The following is a 24,905-nucleotide window of genomic DNA, read 5'->3' on the forward strand; positions in this document are numbered from 1 at the left end:
TATTCCACTATTTGCTTCTTGGGCTGGTTTGGTTTCCCTAACATACGTGTGTTTAAATATTCTGTGCAGTTTGCATATTGATCCCTTTAGCTCTAGGTCAGTCCCTCTTTTTGCTACTAGGTGGCAACTTAACCCAGTATTGCCACAGTTCTAGCAAAAATTTGAAGGCCTGCCTGTTCCAAATGAGTGGGGTCCCAAAGGGCATGTTCCAGCTGTGTGGGGAGACTGGCTAGGGGTTCTTTTCCAGATGGCCCATGGAGCGTGCCTCTCACAGAATAATGCTGCTTAACCACCTGTCTGATTTGACATTTTATTTGTCTGAGTTTCATCTCCTGGGGCTACTGGCCCTACCTCCACTGTCTGTCTCCAACTGCCCTCTCCCTCAGGCACTTACAAGTCTTCCCACAGATTGAGGTGGGAACGGTTTTCCTGTGTACGGATCAAAATGACTGGGAAATGGGCTGTCTGCATCAATCTCTCTTCATCCAGTATGGAAATTGCGAATCCAGGAGACTTTTCTGCATGGTGCCTTACTGTTGGTGGGAGAGGCACTGCAAATAGAGAAGTCCATTTCTTCTGTCTTCTGCTCATGGTTTTTCACTTCTCTGTGGCTCCAGGATTCATCTCAGACTAAATTGTGAGTTCTGGGATATTGTTGGTGATAATTTTTGCACTGGGTAATTGTTGTTGGTTTTCTGTTGGGGATGGTGAAGCCATATTGATTTTATTCCACCATTTTGGCAATGTCATTCTTTCCTGATAAATGATAACATAATAAATCATATAGTTTATTGGTATATATATAAAAGAAGTCATGAATTGAATTTTAATTTCAGTTAGAAAATAATTTGGACATAATGAGTAATTTGAGTTTATCAGATATTTCAGTACTAATTTGGTCCTTATTTAAAATATTAATGCATATTGTAAATAACAATATACGTTCCACAGAGTATCTTATTTGCAGGTATGCAATGGTAAACAAGATATGACTACTCCCTGACATCATAAAGTTACAAATCTAGGTAATTGTTATGAAAAATTCTATGATAGGAAAAGTCTGAACTACTATGTAAGTCCATAAGAAGATCAACTCTCTGAAAAAATAGAAATTATAGAAAGCACCAGAATGTGCAGGCTGCTATCTAGCCAGGGTGGATTTGGGACGGGCATCCAGATAATGCTCTCTAGGCAACTTATTCACCCTAAGAGAAGCAGCAACAGCTCTGAAAAAGGGGTAGCTCTTGTGTTTTGTCTGCTCAGACGGCACATTCTTCTGTTTTAAATAATACAAAAGCAGTATTAATGCTTGGTATAGCATTATCTAAACTATGTCTTAATCTATATGCATAAATATCCTTCTCATTATAAAAAGATTGAATTGCACAAGAAAGATTGTTAAAAAGTTGCATGAGGCTAAGTGCAGCGTCTCACTCCTGTAATCTCAATATTTTAGGAGTTAAAGATAACAGAGTCAATAGGGGCCAGAAGTTTGAGACCAGCCTGGGCAACATAGCAAGACAAAAAAATTAAATTAGCCAGGTGTGGTGGTGCACATGTGTAGTTGTAACTACTTGGGAGACTGAGGTAGGATTGGTTGAGCCTAGAAGTTCAAGGCTGCAGTGAGCTGCTATGATAGTGTCGCTGCCTTCCAGCCTGTGTGACAGAATGAGACCCTGTCTCTAAAAAAAATAAAAAATGTTTTAAAGTTGCATGAATATATATAATTTTATAAAGAATAAATCTCTGGATGTGCTACACTTAATGGAAAACACTAAAAACAAGGAAAGTGCTTTCACAAGTATGTAATAAGAAGCAGTAGAAGGTAACTAGAAAAATCCTAAAGAGGAAAGAATCAGAAGCAGAAAAATGAAATGTAAAATATTTCTTGGATGTGGGTAATATTTTTATATTAACAGATGATAGAGAAAAAGCAGAACTTTTCAATGTCTCAATCTCCGCTTTTTATAGTAATTTTTAACTGTAAAAATGCTTATCATTAACATTTATAATATTAAGAGATTGTTGAAAGCCTAGATAAGCCAAGATAGAGTAAAAATAACGTAGCTACTTTCAGTATGTTCAAATTGCTATAAGCAGATGAATCGCATTCTAAATTCCAGAGGATTTCTATAGTCGGAATCAAAGTTTCATTGTTAATAAATGTTGTGAAATATTGATAAATTAATTCGTGGCCATGGTATTTTGATGTAAATCATAGTAGATTTCAGAAGCTACACAGACTTACAAGTTTGATGTTGATTCCAAGGAAAACCACAGAAATATTTGTAGCATAGAGTTAAACAGTGGGACTCTCCATTTAGACACATGCGAGTTTGATTTCTGGCTTTACAATTTAATAGTTCTGTGTCATTATGAAAATTAGCTCTGCTTTCTGAAGTTTGTTTACCTCATATGCAAAGTGTGTATAATAGTTTCTACTTAATGAGTTTGTTTAAAAGTTTTTAGAACTAACACCAGTATATTTCTCAGAATAAAATTAGCACTCAGAACATGATTTTGTACATAATAATATTATAGATGACAAAATTAAGGTTTCACTAGCAGTAATGGCCAAAATTAGCACAGATAGATTTTTTCTGGTAGTATGTTGAAGAAAAAAGTGCTTAGATTACGTTCTATCTACTGTAACATTTTAATCAAATACTTGAACTTAGAAATGGGATGCTAATCAAAACATTAAATGATTAAATGTTAGAAACCATGGTTAATATGACTTTTAAAAATTGGTAATTTAAGCTATCTCAAACAAAAAAAAAAAATAGGCAAGGGAAAATACAAATTGTTTTACCTGTAAGTATGAATCTCTGTATTTGATAAAAAGAACTGATTATGCTGGCCAGGTGCAGTGGCTCATGCCTGTAATCCCAGCACTTCAGGAGGCCGGTGAGCGGATCACCTGAGGTCAAGAGTTCGAGACCAACCTGACCAACATGGAGAAAATCCATCTCTACTAAAAGTACAAAATTAGCCAGGTGTAATGGTACATGTCTGTAATCCCAGCTACTTGGGAGGCTGAGGTAGGAGAATTGCTTGGACCTGGGAGGTGGAGATTTCGGTGAGCCGAGACTGTACCATTGCCTGGGCAACAAGAGCAAAACTCCATCTCAAACAAACAAACCAAAAGAATTGATTATGCAATAAAGAATAGTGAAAGTTATGTTAAGAAGAGCAGTAATGTTTAGTTTGTTAGATGCTCAGTATGATTTGACAGTATAATGTAGTTCTAGTATAACTTGCATAAGCAAATGAAAATGAATTAAATAATAATTGTTACAATATTGTATTGAAAAGGGCACTATTTCAAAAACCTCCTTCAATAAAGGATAGGGTGAGAAGAATGCATAGTACAATGTCTAGCATGGAGTAGACACTTAATCAAAACTTCTTGTCAGCCAGGCATGATGGCTTATGCCTATAACCTCAGCATTTGAGAGGCTGTAGTGAGAGGATTGTTTGAGCCCAGGAGATCTAGAATAGCCTGGGCAACATAGTGAGACACCCCCACCTCTAAAAGAAAACAAATTATAAAAAAAAAACAGAAAAAAACCTTGTTTCCTTCTATTTATCTGTAGAAGGTAAAGATTAAATATATATATGGGCTTAGGAAATAACAATTCTTAACTAGCAAGGTATCATATACTGAGGAGGACGTATGGTTTGACAGACTAACTTGATTTCTACTTGTAATTCTTTTTTTTTTTTTTAATTATACATTAAGTTCTGGGATACATGTGCAGAACGTGCAGGGTTGTTTCACAGGTACACACGTGCCATGGTGGTTTGCTACACCCATCAACCTGTCATCTACATTAGGTATTTCTCCTAATGCTATCCCTCCCCTAGAACCCCACCCCCTGACAGGCCCCAGTGTGTGATGTTTCCCTCCTTGTGTCCATGTGTTCTCATTGTTCAATTCCCACTTATGACTGAGAACATGTGGCATTTGGTTTTCTGTTCCTGTGTTAGTTTGCTGAGAATGATGGTTTCCAGCTTCATCCATGTCCCTGCAAAGGACATGAACTCATCCTTTTTTTATGGTTGTATAGTATTCCATGGTGTATATGGATGGGCCACATTTTCTTTATCTTTATCCAGTCTATCATTGATGGGCATTTGTGTTGGTTCCAAGTCTTTGCTATTGTGAATAGTGCCACAATAAACATACCTGTGCATGTGTCTTTATAGTAGAATGATTTATAATCCTTTGGGTATATACCCAGTAATGGATTTGCTGGGTGAAATGGTATTTCTGGTTCTAGATCCTTAAGGAATTGCCACTCCCATTAATAGTGTAAAAGCACTCCTATTTCTATACATCCTCTCCAGCATTTGTTGTTTCCTGACTTTTTAATGATGGTCATTCTAACTACAGTGGGCGGTATCTCATTGTGGTTTTGATTTTCACTTCTCTTAGGACCAGTGATGATAAGGTTTTTGTCATATGTTTGTTGACCACATAAATATATTCTTTTGAGAAGTATCTGTTAATATATTATGTCCACTTTTTGATGGGGTTATTTGTTTTTTTCTTGTAAATTTGTTTAAGTTACTTGTAGATTCTGGATATTAGCCCTTTATCAGATGGATAGATTAAAAATTTTTCTCCTGTTCTGTAGGTTGCCTCTTCACTCTGATGATAGTTTCCTTTGCTGTGCAGAAGTTCTTTAGTTTAATTAGATCCCATTTGTCAATGTTGGCTTTTGTTGCCATGGCTTTTGGTATTTTAGTCCTGAAGTCTTTGCCCATGCCTATGTCCTGAATGGTATTGCCTAGGTTTTCTTCTAGGGTTTTTATGGTTTTAGGTCTTACATCACAGTCTTTAATCCATCTTGAGTTAACTTTTGTACATGGTGTAAGGAAGGGGTCCAGTTTCAGTTTTCTGCATATGGCTAGTCAGTTTTCCCAACAACATTTGTTAAATAGGGAATCTTTTCCTCATTGATTGTTTGTGTCAGGGTTGTCAAACATAAGATGGCTGTAGATGTGTGGCGTTATTTCTGAGGCCTCTTGCCTGTCCCATTGGTCTATATCTCTGTTTTGGTACCAGTACCGTGCTATTTTGGTTGCTGTAGCCTTGCAGTATAGTTTGAATCCAGGTAGCATGATGCCTCCAGCTTTGTTTTTTTGGCTTAGGATTGTCTTGCCTATGTGGGCTCTTTTTTGGTTCCATATGAAATTTAAAGTAGTTTTTTTTTCTAATTAGGTGAAGAAAGTCAATGATAGCTTGATGGGGATAGCATTGAATCTATAAATTACTTTGGTCAATATGGCCATTTTCACGATATCGATTATTCCTATCCATAAGCATGGAATGTTTTTCCATTTGTTTTTGTCCTTTCTTATTTCCTTGAGTATTGGTTTGTAGCTCCCCTTGAAGAGGTCTTTCACATCCCCTATAAGTTGTATTTCTAGGTCTTTCATTCTCTTTATAGCAATTGTGAATGGGAGTTTGCTCATAATTTGGCTTTCTATTATTGGTGTATAGGAATGCTTGTGATTTTCACACATTGATTTTGTATACTGAGACTTTGCTGAAGCTGCTTATCAGCTTAAGGAGATTTGGGGCTAGGACAATGGGGTTTTCTAAATATACAATCATATCATCTGCAAATAGAGACAATTTGACTTCCTCTCTTCCTATTTGAATAGCCTTTATTTCTATCTCTTGCCTGATTGCCCTGGCCAGAACATCCAATGCTATGTTGAATAGGAGTGGTAAGAGAGAGGGCATCCTTGTCTTGTGCTGGTTTTCAAAGGGAATGCTTCCAGCTTTTGCCTATTCGTATGATATTGGCTGTAGGTTTGTCATTAATAGCTCTTATTATTTTGAAATACTAGTAATGATGCCTAATTTTTGTTCTAATTATTAAATTAAACAGCATTTATTGACTCAAGTGTGGATTTTAATATTTAAAATAACTACTAAAATATTAACAAGATAGTTGAGAAGAAATAATTTTTTAAATTATATACTAGATAGCAAAAAGAGAGAAAGCAAGGAAAACTTGAAGGATAAGAAAACAAAAACTCATTAGTAATCACAATAGATAAAAACTGATTTAACTTACTTGAAATACTGAAATTCCAGAAGTAAAAAAATTAAAATTTCACTGTATAGTCTTTATAAAAGATCCACATATATCATAGTAATTCAGAAAAGCTGAATTTAAAAGGATGGATAAATTATTCCATGAATATACTGTTCTGAAAAAAGTCATAATAGTGTATTACTATCAGACAAAAGAGAAATTAATACAGAACATGTCATGATTTATAGTCAGTCACTATATAGATGATATACGGGGCATCTTATTGGGAGACATAATAATCCTTCATTTTAAACCCTGAAGAATCATACCCTAAAATTATAGAAAGGAAATATTGACAGAATTTTAAAAATTGACAAATCCCTATAGGGGGAGATTTTAAAAAGTAGTAAATAGATCACAAATAATAACTATGACTTAAAATCATACTTATTTATTGAAAAACTCAATAAATAAGCTTTATTTGGCAGACATATATAGATAGAATCCTATATCTCAAAAAAGACAATAGCATTATAAATTAATCTTAATCTTGGGGAAAATGAAGTACAAAATATGCAAATAAATCTCAGTCCTAATCCCTACTACAATATGTAGTAGTAGACAACCAGTCTATTTAGTAAACCTAGATGTGCATTTGTGTTTGTGCATATAACTGTGAGCTCTCTGAGGCATAAAGTTCTTCATATTCATTTTGTTTTCCTCGCTCTTGTTAGCATATGTCACAGATGATAACAAAATAGATACTCGATAGTATACAGTAAATGAATTAATGTGATAAAAATATGCATTCAAAGTTTGAAAAATTTTGTCAACTATGCATCTGACAAAGGTCTAATATCCAACACCTATATGTATATGAAACATAGACAAATTTTCAAGAAAAAAACAAACAACCTCATTAAAAAGTGGGCAAACAACAGGAGCAGACACTTTTCAAAAGAAGACATACAGGTGGTCACAAGCATTTAAAAGCTACATCAATATCACTGGATCATGAGAGAAGTGCAAATCAAAACCACAATGAGATACCACGTCATACCAGTCAGAATGGTTATTATTTACAAAGTAAAGAAATAACAGATGCTGGTGAGGTTGCAGAGAAAAGGGAAGACTTACACAATGTTGGTGGGAGTGTAAATTAGTACAACTACTGTGGAAAACAGTATGGAGATTCCCCAAAGAGCTAAAAACAGAACTGCCATTCAACCTACCAATCTCATTACTGGGTGTATACCCAAAGGAATATAAATCATTCTACCATAAAGACATAGGCATGCATTTCTTCATTGCAGCACTAATTTCATAATAGCAAGAACATTAAATCAACCTAAATGCCCATCAATGCCAGATTGGATACAGCAAATGTTATACATGTACACCATGGAGTATACACAGCCATAAAAAAGAATGAGATCATGTCCTTTGTAAGAACATGGGTGGATCTGGAGGCCATTATCCTTAGCAAACTAATGGAATAACAAAAAAACAAATACTGATAGAGGCCAGAGGCAGCCAAATTCCTAGGTCTATAAGGATGGGTCCCCGGTGAAACCCAACCTCCAAGCCAAAGACAGTCCTAGGTAAGCCCTCAGACAGGATAGCAAACCTGTCCTCCTGTTTGGTGTGCTTTCCTCTGATAGATCCCTACCTTTCACCTATTTTACATATACCTGCTCTTTCCTAATTCGTTTTCTATACTGCTGTGCCCACCTTTGAGTGGTGTCTTTCCTTTAAACTTTTTTGCATACTCACAAAGCAATCAGCACACATTCCCTATTCTGAGCCCATAAAAGCCCTAGTCTCAGCCATGTTAAAGGAGTTTTACTGACTTCAGATAGGGGGACTACCTCACATATCCTCCCCACTGAAAGCTGTTTCATCACCCAAAAAAACTTCCCGCCTTACTCACTGTTTGATGGTCAGCAACCTCATTCTTCTTGGATGCTAGACAGGAACTTGGGAACCGGTGCAAAAGCAAGACTTGACTGAATGGGTGACCATCTCCTGCAGCAGGTAGCGTGACCAAGTTAGGCCCAGGTGGGACATCGCTGGCTGGGGGTCCCAGCTTGCAAACTGACCAAAAGAAAAATCCTACATCAATACCACATGTTCTCACTTACAAGTGGGAACTAAATGATGAGAACACATGGACACAAAGAGGGGGAACAATAGACACTGGGGCCTACTTGAGAGTAAAGGGTGGGAGGAGGGAGAGGATCTGAAAAAATATCTATTGGCTACTAGTCTTAGTGCTGGGTGACAAAATAATTGGTACAATAAACCCCTGTGACACAAGTTTACCTATATAACAATCCTGCACATGTACCCTTGAACCTAAAGGTTAAAACTAATAATTTAATCAATTTTATTATTAAAGCAGATCTTAAAATTGTACCTAAATGAATTTTTAAATGACTACCTAGTCAAAAGCTGTGAAAGTCAAATATACCCATTTGCCTTATTTGTTTAAAGTTGATTTTGTTAGTTTGCTTTTGTTTTTCAGGAGGTTGAACACAGGAAAGAAGAGTATTCCCCTAAATCTTCTGGGCTGTATTTTGAATATACAGAAAATAATATATTCTGTAAAGACAATTGCATTTTTATAATAGTAGCAAATATTTCATCTCTAAATTTAGTCGGTATGATTTCTGAGAAAGAGAAAAAATATTCAAGAGGATAGATGTGAGCCAAAATGTAAGAAACATTCAAAATTGTTTGCCATAATCTGACATTAATTTAAATTTCGTATTTACAAATCAGTTGTTACATATTATTACAAATTTTGTTAGCTATTATGACAAGTCCCCCTGTTTTTGTTTTTTCTAACATATTTTTATTTGTATCATATTAATTTTAATGAAAATTAAAATTTTTATTACCTCTTTGAAAGACAACTATGAATGCCAGACCCAGAGTCACCAGTTGAAATTCTAGTCTGACTAATGTAAATACATGGGCTCAGCAAAGTAAGCATAAAGACTAAGCCACTAGCCCAGGTATAAACGAGATAGGAGATGTAGTACAATGCTGACAGGTAGGGTCCCGGCAGTCAGCAGTAGCCTATAGATACCAGTCAGGTATCACAAATCAAGATCCAACAAGGAAAATAGATGCTTAGTGATTGACTCAGGGATTTTTAGTCTTTTGAATAATTTTTTAAGCACATAGGGGAGTGCATTGGTAAGAAGTCATCAGCTCTCTCTATGACAAAGATGCTTTTTGGAGAACTTCTTTTATTTTTCATTTTCTGTGATTATAATGTCTTTCAATGAGTTCCCTTCTTATAAGGCTGATAAATGGTGCCAATGTTCTTCTATAGAACATTGAAAAATTCACATATGCATTTGAATACAATAAATTTCATATATAGCTAGAATACATACTTATGGTATTCCATCTACATCTTTATAGCTATTTTATAATTTGAATTCTATATAAAATATATAGAATAGATATGTTTAGCTATAAGTATAGACACAGAAGGAAAGAGACAGAGGCATGCATTTTGGAGTAAATACATACTTTCAATTGTGAAATGATAGCAAAACACATTATCATAAGTAGCATATATTATAAGGCAGTTACAGTTTAAATCAAGAGAATGAACAGATGATATATGATAGGAGATTATGACATTTCAGTTGGGCTTTAATGGATAGTATTTTTAGAGGATATTGTAGAAATGAAGATATTTGTATTCAATATATGGCATGAAAATATGCACAAAAGTAGAAAACCTTGAGGGATATGTTAAGGAACAAAGTGAAAGCTAGTTTCAATGTCACATATGGCAAAAGTAGATTGGAGCTGACGACTAGAGAACATTGTCTGCCTAGGGAGTGTGGATACCCACAGGAAATGAAGACTAGATTAAAAATAAAAGTACCCCATGACACTTATAAAGTGAATGGTTAAAAAAAGAAGAGGAGGATCTAAGTAGTTTGCATGCTTGCATTGCATTCATTTTTAAATAGGAAGGCTTTAGAGTGATCATGACAGATGACCTAGATAAGAGAATACGTTAGAACTACGCCAAGACTTTTCTGTGGCATGAGAAGAGAATTGCTAGCAAAATGGAGCTATCATATTTCAGTAAGGTGAGGAAATTAAATGATCATTATAAGGAACAAGTTTGGAGATATGTGATTGCTTGCACATGATGAAATATGTATTACAGAGGAAGGAGCAGAGGAAAGCTGAGGGAGGTGAGCTAGGCCTGAACCAAAGGACAGAGATGCCTGGAAAGATTTGCATCACAGATGGCAAGTGTACAACAGGGATAAAGAACACTGGTAACGCGAAAGGAAGAGGCAATATGAACGACACAGCCAGAGTGTGGCAGCTACTCTGATGCGTGTTGTACTGCCTTTGTCAGGACTGCTCACACCAGCTGTGCAAGTTTGGTTTTATCAACTCAATATCCAAACAAAACAAAGCAAAACAACTTCAAAATCCTCAACTTCAGAAGCTCAGAAGGGTTAAGGTGTTTTCCAAAGTCATCCACACAGTAATGGGAGGCCAGATTCATCCCAGATCTCTTGGGAAGCAATAACAAGGTCCTTTCCATATTAAAGTGTGGAAGTGGTTATTTTCTACGCTGAACCAATAATACAAATTTTAGAATATATTATCAGACTTTATTCAACTACTTGGAGTTAATCAACCTAAATTAAGATGGCATAATTACTGTATAAATAGATTTGTAATATATTTTCATTTTCTCTGGTGAAGAAATACCACCCACATTTTTGAAGGCGATATTTATCCCGCATATTTCTTTTCTTGTTGTTACTAATAACAACATTATAATGATCAGCTTATACATTACCTGGTTTTCCTTTCCATGATGATGTAAACAATCCCAACAATCCATATTAATGTTACATTTAATTCACTAGTATTCAGCTTTGCATTTCAGTAACTATACAAAAAAAAGATATTTCTAAAAAATTGTAACCTATTCAATGATCGTGATAAATTCAATTTGCAAAATTTATTTTCACTGTGAAAATGAACACAGTATTCTTAATGCTTCACCAAAAATATGAACTCCTAGAGAAGTGTTTCTTATGCTTCAGTTTGAATCAGAACCACCTGGTGGCTTTGTTGAAAAGCAAAACACTGGGCATGCCTTTAGAGTTTGATTCACTAGGGCCTGAGCAGGGCAAAAAAATTTGCATTTCTAACAAGTTTACAAGACCCTATCTTGAAGACCACTGCCTTAGAGGGCCACTGTTCATAGATTTGGAATCTGTACAATCAAAAATCAATTTAAAAACTTATCTTTTTTAACCTGAGGTCTATTTTCAGCTTCTCAGCTGGGAATGAAGCTTTTTTTCTGAATAAACATAACTCAGTGCTTAGACGAGGTCTTTCAGCTGTTAACAGGATTGCCCTAATGTATTTGGATGCTGTTGTGACAGCTTACAATTTGATTGAACTGTTTGAATAGACCTTTGGGTTAAGTGGACAGCCTGCTTAACACATCAAGGGCACAACCTTTTCTGGTGAGAGCCTCCTTTCCAACAAGATTCAAATACAACCAGCAGCCAAATTTCTCATTTCTCTGTAAAACTTTACTAGCTGATCTTTATTGCAGGGATAAGCTTTCCATTCCAAATTGCAATTTTCTAGCTGTCAAAGGAGAAGTAAACTTTACTGGCATTTGGGGATTGAAGTAAAATAGAATGGGTTGCTTGTTTGCTATATTAGCCTCACCCTGTTTTTCGTGTTCGTAAATTCATGATATAAATAACTTGCTAAAAAAAATGACAAAATATGTGTAACATCCACTAAGGGTTCACATATATGAGAGCCACTGGGGATTCATGATATGACTGAGATCTTCTCAGAGCTTATCACCCATGCAGTAACATTATCTCCTTAATTTATACTCAAGATTGGCATCTGTGTTGATAGCACAGCTTAGACATAATTGTTTTCACTCTCTTTTGGAAATACATATAAAAATGCCAAGAAACATAAAGTCTTATGGACTTGCACCCTCAAAATCTCAAATGCTGTAATTCTGCAAGACTCCCAGTTCTCCATTTCAATAAGATATTAGAAGGTAAGTTGAAAGCAAAAAAAAAAAAAATTTTTTTTTAAAATGCTACAACAATTTAATAGTGGAACAGTCACTATATGAGTTAAATTTGGCTTGAAAATAAAGTGACTATATAGCTTAATTTAAGGTGAGTTTCAAGAAGGTACTTACCTTGGCTGTATACATTTGGAGTCCAGAGCAATGGAATTGGTTAGAGGTCTGTAAGTCTTCTGTGAGCAATGACTATTGCATGTATGAATAAGCCAAACACAACACTGGAGTGAGCCTGCACTGACATGTTACTCCATTATCTTTTTCCTGATCGGTTATTGGTCTTACAACAGAAAAGACCTGTTGTCCTGATTGGTTGTCAGTCTTACAACAGGAAAGACCTGTTGTCCTGATTGGTTGTTGGTCTTACAACAAGGAAGACCTGGTTGACAAGAAAGTCAAGCAAGTGGACAATAAAGCTGTCCTGACCATGGCTGTGTCTCCAAATTTGGTTTTCATTGGCTAAGCATCTCCATTTGCTCTTGCTGGTCAGTCCAACCTCAGTTGTGGTGGCTGAAACAACTAAAGTTAGGTAACAAATCAGGTTTGGAGTTAGGAGGGAGAAGGACAATGCTTATATTCACAATTCCTCTTATCTAAAAGCAATGTCCTATCGACACTCCTATCTGAAATTCTCTTGTGAAAAAAACTGTAAAGGGCAGGCATCATTTTGCCAGGCGTAGACATATAGCTGAGAGTCAGAGGCAAAGTACCTTGCTCAAGGTCATGCAATGAGTGACAAGGAGTATAGAAAGTCAAATCCAATTCTTCTTAGGGTCATGTGGATCTTCTATTTCCCCAGTCTCTCTGCCTAGATTTTTCTTTTGTGTGTGTGTGTGTGTGTGTGTGTGTGTGTATGTGTGTGTTGTCTTTGTATATATTTTGAATACAAATGCAGTTGTGCTACAATGACATATTACATTGTGGTGAAGTCAGGGCCTTCAGTGCATTCATCACTGGAGAAATGCACATTGTACCCACCAAGTAGTCTTCCATCATCTGTCACCCTGCCGAGCTCCCCCACTCTGAGTCTTCCTTGTCCATCATTCCACACACTGCTTCCACATGTACACATTATTTAGCTCCCATGTATACATGTGAGAACATGCAGTATTTGTTTTTGTGTGTCTGAGTTGTTTCACCTAAGCTAATGGCCTCTAATTCTACCCATATTGCTGCAAAAGACATGGTTTTATTCCTTTTTATGGCCGAATAATAGTATTTCATTGTATATATATGCACCACCTATTCTTTATCCAGTTTCACCTTGATGGGCACTTAGGTTGTTGATTCCATATATTTGCTGTTGTGCATAGTGCTGTGTTAAACATACAAGTGCAGGTATCTTTTGCTACAATAATTTGTTTTTCTTTGGAGATATACTCAGTAGTGGCATTGCTGGATCATATGATGGTTCTATTTCCAGTTCTTTGAGAAATCCCAGTTTTTATAGAGTTTGTACTAATTTGCATTTCTACAAACCATGTATAACAGTTTTCTTTTATCTGCATCCTCTCCAGTATCTGTTATTTTTTGTCTTTTATTCATAGCCATTCTTATCGGTATAAGGTGATGTCTTTTTTGATTTTCATTTGAATTTCTCTGATGCTTTATGATATTGAACATTTTTTCATATACTTGTTGGTCATTTGAAAAATGTCTATTCATGTTTTTAGCCTGCCTTTTAATGAGATTATTTGGAGGTTTTTGTTGAGTTGTTTGAGTTTCTTGTAAATTCTGGGAATTAGTTCCCTGTCAGATATACAGTTTGTAAATATTTTCTTCCATTCCACGGGTTGTCTGTTCACACTGTTGATTATTTATTTTGCTGTGGTGAGCTTTTTAATTTAATTAAATCCCATTTGTCTATTTTTGGTGGGTTTTTTGTTGTTGTTGTTGTTGTTGTTGTTGTTTTTGTGTGCCTGTTCTTTTCAGGTCTTAGTCATAAATTCTTTGTCTACACCAATGGTTAGAAGAGTTTTCTCTAGATTTTCTTCTAGTGCTTTTATAGTTTTAGTCTTAAATTTAAGTCTTTTTTTTTTCTTTTTTTTTTCTTTTTTTTGAGATGGAGTCTTGCTCTGTCGCCCAGGCTGGAGTGCTGTGGCCAGATCTCAGCTCACTGCAAGCTCCGCCTCCCGGGTTCCCGCCATTCTCCTGCCTCAGCCTCCCGAGTAGCTGGGACTACAGGCGCCCGCCACCTCGCCTGGCTAGTTTTTTGTATTTTTTAGTAGAGACGGGGTTTCACCGTGTTAGCCAAATTTAAGTCTTTAATCTATCTTGAGTTGATTTTTGTATATGGTGAGAGAAGAGTTGCAGTTCCATTCCTCTGCCTATGTCTGACTAGATTAGAAGAAGCTGTTTGTCTTTATAGAGGTCAAGCCTGAATAAACTGATTAGGACCATTACAGTTCCATTAGAAAACAAAAAGGATTGTATCACTTCCAAATACATTTCAGTAGAGTAGTTAAAGCACATGCTGTAGAAATTTTGCAACAGAATTTCTACGGTTATGCTAGTGTTGGGGGACAGGGATAATAATCTTGCTTTCCTGATTATGGTGAGACCATTCTATCATGCACCATATACTTGTCAGAGAGATTCTGGGCAGAAAAACATGTCATTCTCCTTCTGACTTAGACTATAACTAGGAGCAGTGTAGAAACAATGCAGAACCATGTACCACCACAGCAGCCACATGTATGACTAATAAAGCAACCAACTAAAGAAACAAAGAAATGTCAAGGTTTCTGGCTGCTCTCTTAAGAATAAAAGAGATGCTGCATTCCTGGACTTGGCATCCTAAGGGAAAAACAGCTGAAAAGTTTCCTGTTCATTGTTTGCACAAGCCTCTAGGTGGAGGTGAAGAAGTTTAAAAAGGAGCATGCACAGCCCTGAACCCCCTACCTGGCCTTTTACTGCATAAGCAGGTGGAAAAGGGAGTCACAGAATGCTAGCATCCCCACACCCCAACACTCATGGCTGGCCACTCTCCTTGAATTCTCTAGGTATAATGTTTTCCTGTTTCTGTCAACCACCACAAAAAATCCAGACTGTTAGGTTACCCCTCGTGGCCTGGCAACAGGAAACGGGGGGATTGTGGTCATCAAAAACAGCAAAGGCAGCCAATAAAACAAGCTTTAGGAGAAAGATGAGAAAGTCACTTTTGGACCTCTTATTAAGAATCCAAATGGAGGCTTCTAGGAGGAAATCTAGAAATTGTTCATATGTGATTAGAATGGGGAAGAGAGATCTCAATAGAAATAAGAATTTGAGAACAATCAGATGATGGTTTATTTCTACGAAACAGGATGAAGTTATCAAGAGTGTGAGTGCGCCAGGAGAAGGGAAGAGCAAAGTCTGACACTAGAGACTTCAATATTAAGAAATCAGGAGGAAGAAAAGAAACAAGCAGAAGAACCTGAAAGGTAGGCAAGGTAGGCGATTAACAGATCTCTGTGCTTCTGCACTTGACTCTTGTTGTCTATGCCCAACAAGATCAGAGGGATTCTTATACATGATAGCCCAGATCACAGCTCCTCTGTGCTCCCACACTTTCACCATTAGCTTCTTGCCCAGAGTGAAAGTCAGAATGCAGGTGATGGTCTGCTCAACCATCATTGCCTGATTCAACCCTCTGACCTGCTCTCATCTTGACTTCCTGGATGTTCCTTCAACATACATGTTACATTTGATACTGGTGCTTCTCTTCCAGCTTTTCTTCCACTTACTGAAACGCTCTCCTCCTAAACATATGATGGGCTGTTTCTACCTCTTTTAAGTCTTTGTTCCAGTCACTTTCTGAAAAAGGTCTGTCCTGGCCACTTTGTTTAATATGGCAAGATGCCTCCCTTCCAGTAGTCCCCAGCCTCTAATTTCCCCTTGATTTTCCTCTTTATTTACTCTTTATTTTTTCATTGCATGTATCACCTCTTAATATGATACAGTCTCTACCGGTTTTTTTTTGTTTTGTTTTGTTTTTGAGACAGAGTTTCGCTCTTGTTGCCCAGGCTGGAGTGCAATGGTGCAATCTCGATTCACCACAACCTCCACCTCCCAGGTTCAAGCGATTGTCCTGCCTCAGCCTCCCTAGTAGCTGGGATTGCAGGTCTGCGTCACTACGCCTGGCTAATTTTGTATTTTTAGTAGAGATGGGGTTTCTCCATGTTGGTCAGGCTGGTCTCGAACTCTCGACCTCAGGTGATCCGCCCACCTCGGCCTCCCAAAGTGCTGGGATGACAGGCGTGAGCCACTGGGCCTGGTCAACCTATTTTTATTGCTTATTATTGGTGTCCCCTCATAAAAAATAAAAGTATCTTAAGACAGAGAGACGGACTTGGTGTTTCTGCACCTTGATGTGTCTATGCTAATTGCCTTGAAAAGTGGTCTTCTAATCTGGGGGCTTTGGGACTCACTTAAGTCACATTCTTTCACAATATTTATCCAGTACAAGTTGTGATGTTGGGTGGTAATGTGTAAGAAGATAATATATGAGAAGCAATAAAAAACTGCTTGATCCAGAGTTGATACCCAATACAGACTGTTTCTTTCATCTCCCTGTTTCCTGGCAAAGAGTTTATAAGTATAATGTTACCTAACATTATACTTCTGATTATTTTACTGAATGCAAACTTTAGGTCACTTTGTTATAATTCAATATCATCTCTTCAAGAGATGCACTTTGTGGCCTTACTAGAGTAATACAGTCACAGGCATAGACACACACACGTACTCCACACTTGACATTACACTACCCTCTTCGTAGGACTGTAGAATGAGGTAAGGCTCCTCACATGTGGGCGTTAGCTGCGGTGGTCTGCCCTCAGACCCTGACCCAAACGACATATGAGTAAAACACACACGGACACACAGATACTCGGTTTTCCATTCCAGTTGAGTGTCTGACTGCCTGCACACCAAGAGAGGTTTATCTCTGTGGCGGCCCTGAGCAGCTCGCACTGCAGGCATTTATTTAGCATACAATTAACAGAAGTTTTGAGTAAACACACTTGTGGATAATTAACATGGTTAAGAGAGTAGTTCTATGAATGATTAAAGCTCAGTTACCAAGGTCTGAAGTAAATTCCACTGGGGCAATATCCCTAGTCGACCTCCCGCCAAGAGGGTCATCTGGCTGAAAGGTTAGTTAATGGAAGTAAGGTAAACAGACTTAACTGGGGAAACTTCTATTGTCCCTAATATTTACCTTATGACCTAATGCTCAAAAGTAACAAGCGGCTGCCTTCAGCTTGTTCAATTATTACAAGCTATGTAACTTTTCGGCCTTCCAAAAGGTTTATGACTATTTCCTATAATTTTCCTAATATTTCCCTTTAATATTTCTGCCACCATCGTGAGTGACTCCCAACAGTAGAACATACATTTTTAATCATTATTCCACCTAGAAACATATCTTGCATAAAATAGGCCATGATTAAGTTAATGTTAACATTTATTTATGCCTCATTTGTCTATAAGGAAACTCAATTTGTTCATGGTATTTGTTGGTAATTCATTAACTTCAGATTGTCTCGATGTTTAACTCCTTAGAGCAGAGATACAGAACATTAGCTAAATTAAAAATAAATTTAAAAGCACTATGGTATGTTGGAAGAATTAATGCAGCTTCAAATAGTGTATACTTCGGCTGCATATTTACATATATTGTAGAGTAGCAATACAATTAAAACTTTTGGCCAAATCATTAAATGCTATGAAATGACATCTATAGTCAATGCCATGAATCAAAGTACTTTTATTTCTGAATTATTGCTACTAGTTACTACTAACTGAATTATTCTCCACAGAATTACCTGGGGGGTATATGTTACAAATTCAGAATTCCAGGTTGCAACACAGGTTTATCAAGTCAGAGCCTCTGAATGTGAGGTCCAGGAAACTGGATGGTAAACAAGCACCTGTGGTAATTCATTAGTCACTGTATGGTAAGAGAATGGACTAAGAAGATTCTGAGAGAATCCATCTTTTTGAGAGAAATAAAAACAATTCAAAATTCTTGGCCTGAGTGTGTTGCTGTTTGGGGGTCACGCTTTGAGAGCTAAGTATTGAGAAGTCTGAATTTATACTTATATCCAATCATTATTTTTAGAAGAAAAGAACAACAAAAAACAAAATAATATTCATGGGTTTTATTTGGCTGCTTTTCAAATTCACTTATGTTAATTCATGTGAAGCTGTTTAAAAAAAATCAAAAAGTATTCTTGTGATTCACAGATTTCCTTCCAATTTCTAAATGTAAGCTCTGTTTTTCCTTGATGTTTAATTTTCAGGTACTCTAGAAAGAACAAAAATAACTCTCATAATATTAGAATTCTGCTTTCTAAACATCAGGCAAGCCAACCTTAAAATTTGATCTGTAACGCAAATAATTCCATTCATGGAGAACCCTTTCTTGAGTCCTCTTTCTTGTCTAATTTAGTATAAATATCACATTTCATAAATACATGTTGATTCCTTCATATTCAACATAGTAGATCCACTACATTCCCCATCAACAGTTCCCTGGTGTTTAATCTAACAACTGTCAATGCTCAGAGCATATCTGCACTGGTTTCTTTGGCTGGCTCTCTGCTTTATTTCAGATAACTGTTTTCAAAAGAATATCATTTCTTCTTCTTTTTTCTCTAATTTATATAAGGTTGCAATGATATTTTATTTAACATATTATAGATTTTATCTTCTTTCCTCTTTGAGAATCAAAACTTTATTGTTGCTTTAAAAGCATGATATAAAACATTGCCTACTCCATTATATCTATGCAGTGTTATGTAGGTATGTAAACTGTGAGAACTCATCAAGTTGTATACTTATGACTAGTGCACTGTTGTTGTGTGTATATGGTGTGCTTCACAAATTAAATGCCTATTCTTAATATTAATCAAAGTGTCTCATTAATAATGCATGTTTCAAATGAGGAATTTTTAATTATTTATTTAAAAGGTGCTGCTTTGTTGATAATGTTGCAAATCTAAAATACATCTGTGAGTCTTAAATCATATGTGAAAGCCTCTGATACATTATTTTTAAAATGGGTTAACCAATAGTGCTGCTCTTAGAGATAGTCTTAAATTATGACATATGTTAATACCATTCACCATTTATAATTTAACATCAGCTTATAACTACATAAATAATAGTTCTTATAGAACATTGAAAAATTGCATATGTATGCTTCTATGTGTATTCTTGTGCGTGTGTAAGAACAGCAAGTTACATGTTACTTTAATGTCAATATATTGTTAGGCTGACATGAGTTAAAAGTTAAATGAAATTAAACTTATTTAATAGTTGTCTTCAAATGGGTCACAACGTGCTGAAAGTTACTGGCTTTATTCTGTGTACATTCTTTGTCTATGTTTTTTAACATTTCCAATTTTCTTACTCCCCTTGACCTAGTTGACAAATGCTTTCTTTTCACTTCAGAATAAGCTATTAGATGATAAAAAAAATAAAGTGTCTACATTACAGGATTAGGCAAATTTTTATGCAAGATTAATTGCAGTTATTGTCATCAAATATCACATCTGACACATCCCAGAGCTGGCTCTCTGAATTTAATGAGAATAGTGCTCTCGCCTTTTATTGTCATTCGTCATGTCTCTTATTTTTTTAATATACTACCATATTTATTGTTTGACTGTGACTGAGTATGATAGCATGGATAATTTATTTTGGAATCTCAACAAAAGTTGTAATGATGGAAATGGAGAATGTTTTCTATCTAAAAATGTGTCTAACGATAAATAAGATGTAACCAAGTATGTGCAATAGAATGTTCTGTCCCAAACAGGAGCAACCGGAAGGCACTTCTCTACAGGAGGCATTTGTCTATGAAGAGCATTGCATGTCAGTGCAAATCAGGCCAGTTCCCACCACAGCGGGAATTAACCTTCAGGAAGCTTGTAGGCACCAGAATATTTCTGTTCAATTCAGTGTGTGTGTGTGTGTTGCATTTCTGTACATTCTCTCACGTAGAAAGAAAAATATTTCCTTTATATTTCTTTTTCCACACTTCTATAGTTTCCAGAATCAGCTGGGTTCTGGTAGTAGTGGCGAAAAAACTTATTTTTTTCTTCAGAATGAACAGCCTTTCAATTTTTATTGTTGTAATTAGAAGTAAAATCCTGGCAGACTTCGTAGCAGTTTACTTTCAAAGCTGGTATTCCTTCTTCATTTGATTTTTAGATTTTTTCTTAGTCAACACTGTAAACATTCAAAGATCATAACTGTCCAGTAACTGCAGTACAAAGAAGGCTATTCTAAGAGACTTTTCATGTGTTTGTGGGGAAGTCAGTAGAGGGTAAGTCATGGCAGAAATGAGGGCAAAACAATGTTTAAAGAAGTGGGGGAACAGGTAAGGGGGAAAGGTCTCCATTAAGTTTTTGTTGGGTCATTCACAGCCTGGGCAGAAGGATGCAGTCTGCGCTTAGTGTATCTGGATAAGTCAAAACCTATTTATTAGATTTCTATCGCTGCTGTAACATATAACCACAAACTTAGGTACTTAGCACACCCTACTTTATTATACTGCACCGAGGGAGATCAGAAGTGCTGAATGGGTTTCACGGGGCTAAAATCAAGGCGTCAACGGGTTGCATTCTGGAGGCTCTCGGGGAGAGTTCGATCCCTTCCTTTTCTTGATTCTAGAGGCTTCCATGATTCCTTGGCTAGTGACTCCCTTCCATCTTCAAAGCCAGCAACAGTGAGCCATATTTTCTCACATCACACTACTCTGAGTCAAACACTTTCTTCTCCGTCTTCCAATTTTAAAAAAAATGATCACGTTGGGCCCAGCATCAAATTATTATGAGAATAATTTTCATCTCAGAAAGTCAGGTGATTAGCAAGCTTAATTCCTTCTGCAACCTTAATCCCTTTTTGTCATGTAAAGTAGTATTTTCACAGGACACTGACCTCTTTGGTGAGCCTTCATGCCACATATCACAGCATATTGCTAAGAGTAGTGCCCTCTAAATGTAATCATACCTACACATGAATTTGTGTGTTACTCCTATTAAATTTAATACTGACAGGAGTGCTGCTTAGACATGGCCGGGTTGGTGTGTGGGTGTATGTTTCACCTTCTCATTCTCTGTTACCATACTCTCTGTGCTCTGGGAACATAAAACTGCTACAAATAAGCACTGGAATCTCATTAATGGACAACAAATGCTTGAGAGGCTCGTACAAACGTTCTAGTTACATTTCTGATTCTTACGTCTCATCTTAGCATTTATGGTAGGACTTGCATGGATATCACAACTTTCAAGCTTTCTGCTGCAGTGACATGTTCCCGTATACTACACAGTTTGAATTTTTTGAACATATTATACTTTTCCAAGTTTTTTTTGTTTTTCAGTTTATTTGCCCACTTTCTTTCAGTGCTTATTGTTTTCCTATCAAGCCCATAGGAGGTGATTAGCAAAAAAAAATAAATTTGGGGAACCATTTTACTCATTTATTTTTGCAGAAGACAAAGTCAACTCTTTACGGAATTTACAAGTATATATTTAAACCCATTTAGTCAAAAATGGCATGTGTGTGGGAGCATCCTGGATAGCCATGTCCATGAATACAGCCAGAGGGCAAATACTAAAACAAAGATAAAGATGTGGCAGCCACATGCTTTTTCCAGAGTACAAAACATCACTAGGTCTACATTCACAGGTATGCAAATATATGATAAATAAATGGTTACTGTATTCCACGCTAAAATTCTTATTCAAGGGTATGACCTCTAAAACATGTTTTCAAAAAACACTTTTCTTAGGACACATTTTATGGCTTTGGTCAGTCATCATTTTGAGAAAGCATTGCTAAATTGCTACTTCATGGAGAGTCCCAGAAATACATGACTGTACAAATTATTCCTGATATAATTTTCTTAGTCTTTTTCTGAACAAAAATCTTTTAATATATAGTTTTTACTCTCATAATGAATGTATAATCTTCACCTCAAATTATATAATGAAATCAGACACATAGACCATTTGGAAGGTTATATATGTATATCACATGCTATGTAAATTTCAAATAATTCTTTATGTAATATTGTTTTATTTTAGTACCTTATTATTCCATGTTTACTAACAAGAACAATTTTAATTATAGGTTTTTTAAACTTTGTATTCTTTTAAATTTATTCGTGAATCAACTTATTAAAAAAAGATCTCAAAGCTATCCACAATATAATTAAAAATTCCTAACATCCCATGTGGCATAGAAATATAGAAAATATACAACTGATCACTTTAAGAACTAAATGGATTTTTTTTTCATTTTTTCAGGTTATTATAAGTAAAAATATTTCACTTTACAGAATATTATTTGTCAAATATTGGCAGCTCACTTTCTTTCAGAGCTTATCGTTTTGGTGTTGAGACACCAAACACATGAGTGAAGTCTTTTGAAATTACTTGAGAGATTATGATCTATAGTTTTGGTCATTACGACTAGATCTAAGACATCTTTGTATAAAAATTGTCTATTTCAGTCAATTTTAGTAACATATAGTAAGCATAAGCTCAAATTAAATGGAAGGATAAGAATACTTTATAAGAAGAATGAAGGTTGCTTTCACAAATCCATATCCAGCTTTTTAAGTATTAAGAATTTGATTAAGCAAAGATGAATTTTCAATAATATTTCATTTGGGAAAAATATATTTCAGAAATGCAATTTTGAGTATACATTTACTAGAAATTTACTAATACAACTTTCCTAAAATGTTTTCTACATATAAATATATAATCCAACATGAAATGAGTATGTTAAATTATCTCATTAAGATCATCAAAAAATTTAGAAATCTTTGTAGTGTTCTAGGATCAAGGTCAGTACTTCTCAATGTGTTCCTTGGACTGGCTAGCTTTCTACACACTTTTAGTTAACATTCTGTGATGGGATGAAGAACCCTGCCAGAATATAAATTGATTGTGTCATTAAGCATCCTTCTGGTAGATGGTGATTCTAAAGATTGGTGCAGAAATATTTCTCATCACAAGTGGTGCTCCTTAATGTGACTTTACTAGTTCCCTGTGAAAAAGTATCTTTTTTCCCCCTCCCCTTGGATCTGCACTGGCCTTATGGTCTGTGCAGACCCAGTTCGAGACCAGCCTGACCAACGTGGAGAAACCCTGTCTCCACTAAAAATACAAAAAACGTTTTCTGGGTATGGTGGTGCATGCCTGTAATCCCAGCTACTCTGGAGGCTGAGGCAGGAGAATTGCTTGAACCCAGGAGGCGGAGGTTGCAGTGAGTCAAGATCGCGCCATTGCACTCCAGCCTGGGCAACAAGAATGAAACTCGGTCTCAAAAAAAAAAAGAAAGAAAGAAAGAAAGAGGTAGAAGCTATTTTTTATGGCAACTAAATCTAGGAAAAACCCTGAAACTTTCAAATTCTCCTTTTGAAAGACCCTTTATTGAAGCAGCTGGCATATAAAGTCTGAATGCCCTAGACTACCACGCAGTGAAACCTGAAGCCAATATAGGCTGGGTGCAGTGAGAAAGAGGAGATGAGGCAAGAGAAGGGAAGGGTGCAAAGAGACTTTGTAGAGAAGCAGTGAAGCACCAACTGCATGAGTGAAGTTGTTTCTTGGATCTTCCAAATCCAGTTAAGTGTACTCCGTCCAGTAGATAATCTAAGCCAAGCCCATGTGGAATAGAACAACCAGTGAGAGTAACTTGCTTTCATTTCGGAACAACAGAGAATGCAGATAAATGGTCATTGTTTTAGTCCAAGCTTCTTATGTCATTGCAAAAAGCATTTGTTCTAGAACAAATGTTCACAAATATTTTCTGAAAGTTTTCTAGAGAGTCATCTAGTAAATATTTTAGGCTTTGCAAACCTTGTCATCTCTCACTCTGCGAAAGCAGCCATTGACGAAACAACACACGGGCATGATTGTGTTTCTACAAAGCTAGATTTACAGAAAGATGTGGTGACTGAACCTGGCCTACAGATTGTAGATTGTGGATCCTGTTTCAGATCGTGTGTCTCTGCATCGATCACTGTATCTATTAATATTATGTCATCTATCATCTATCTGTATCTATATATCTGTATTTATGGAATATTTGGTATTACATATCAAATGTAAATGAAAGTCAATTTTTTCATACATTGCCGAGAGGATTTAAAGAACTATATTTTAATTCTCTGTTTATTCAACTTTTGTGCTCATAAATACTTAAATACTTATTGAAACTTTGTGTCTTTTATTAGCATAGTCAGAAGCCATGAAGGCATGCGGGCAAATAATTAAATACTTATGGCCTTGATGGTTTGTAATATTTGCTTCTAGTTTTTTGGTATAGAATATAACTATTCAGAAGATGAATTTAACTAAAGCCGAAGTGTGAACTCTGTATAGCCAAACACTATGTCATAGAGGTTTCTGTCATTTATAATATACAATCATTTTTTAAGTTCAAAATAGGTGTGTATATATCTTCATGTATGTGTGTGCAAAAATATCCATTTAATTCAATATGGCAATTAGTTTCAAAGCAGAAACTATGAGATTTATTAAAGAAATGTCTTCCTTCTACTAGCTTTTTAATTTCTCTTTACTTCTTAGAAGAATTCTCTGTTTAATTAAAAATACAAATTTACTTCTGGGGGGAAGGCAATTAGAAAAATATATTTAAAAAATTAGATAAAATTTTTATGTAGGAAGGAATTTACAGAAAATTCTACCAACAATATGTGACATAGT

At 36.0% G+C, this 24,905-nt stretch overlaps 1 long non-coding RNA gene across 1 annotated transcript in view; it reads right to left on the bottom strand.

Moving 5' to 3' along the window:
• LOC110743364 overlaps positions 1-24,905 on the bottom strand; it is a 37,491-nt gene that overhangs the window by 5,308 nt on the left and 7,278 nt on the right. The window contains exon 2 of the long non-coding RNA XR_002522317.2: positions 7,984-8,147. This is a non-coding gene — a long non-coding RNA (uncharacterized LOC110743364). The remainder of the gene's footprint in view (positions 1-7,983; positions 8,148-24,905) is intronic.

Source organism: Papio anubis, chromosome 3, assembly GCF_008728515.1.
Source record: "Papio anubis isolate 15944 chromosome 3, Panubis1.0, whole genome shotgun sequence".
NCBI classification, from domain to species: Eukaryota; Metazoa; Chordata; class Mammalia; order Primates; family Cercopithecidae; genus Papio; species Papio anubis.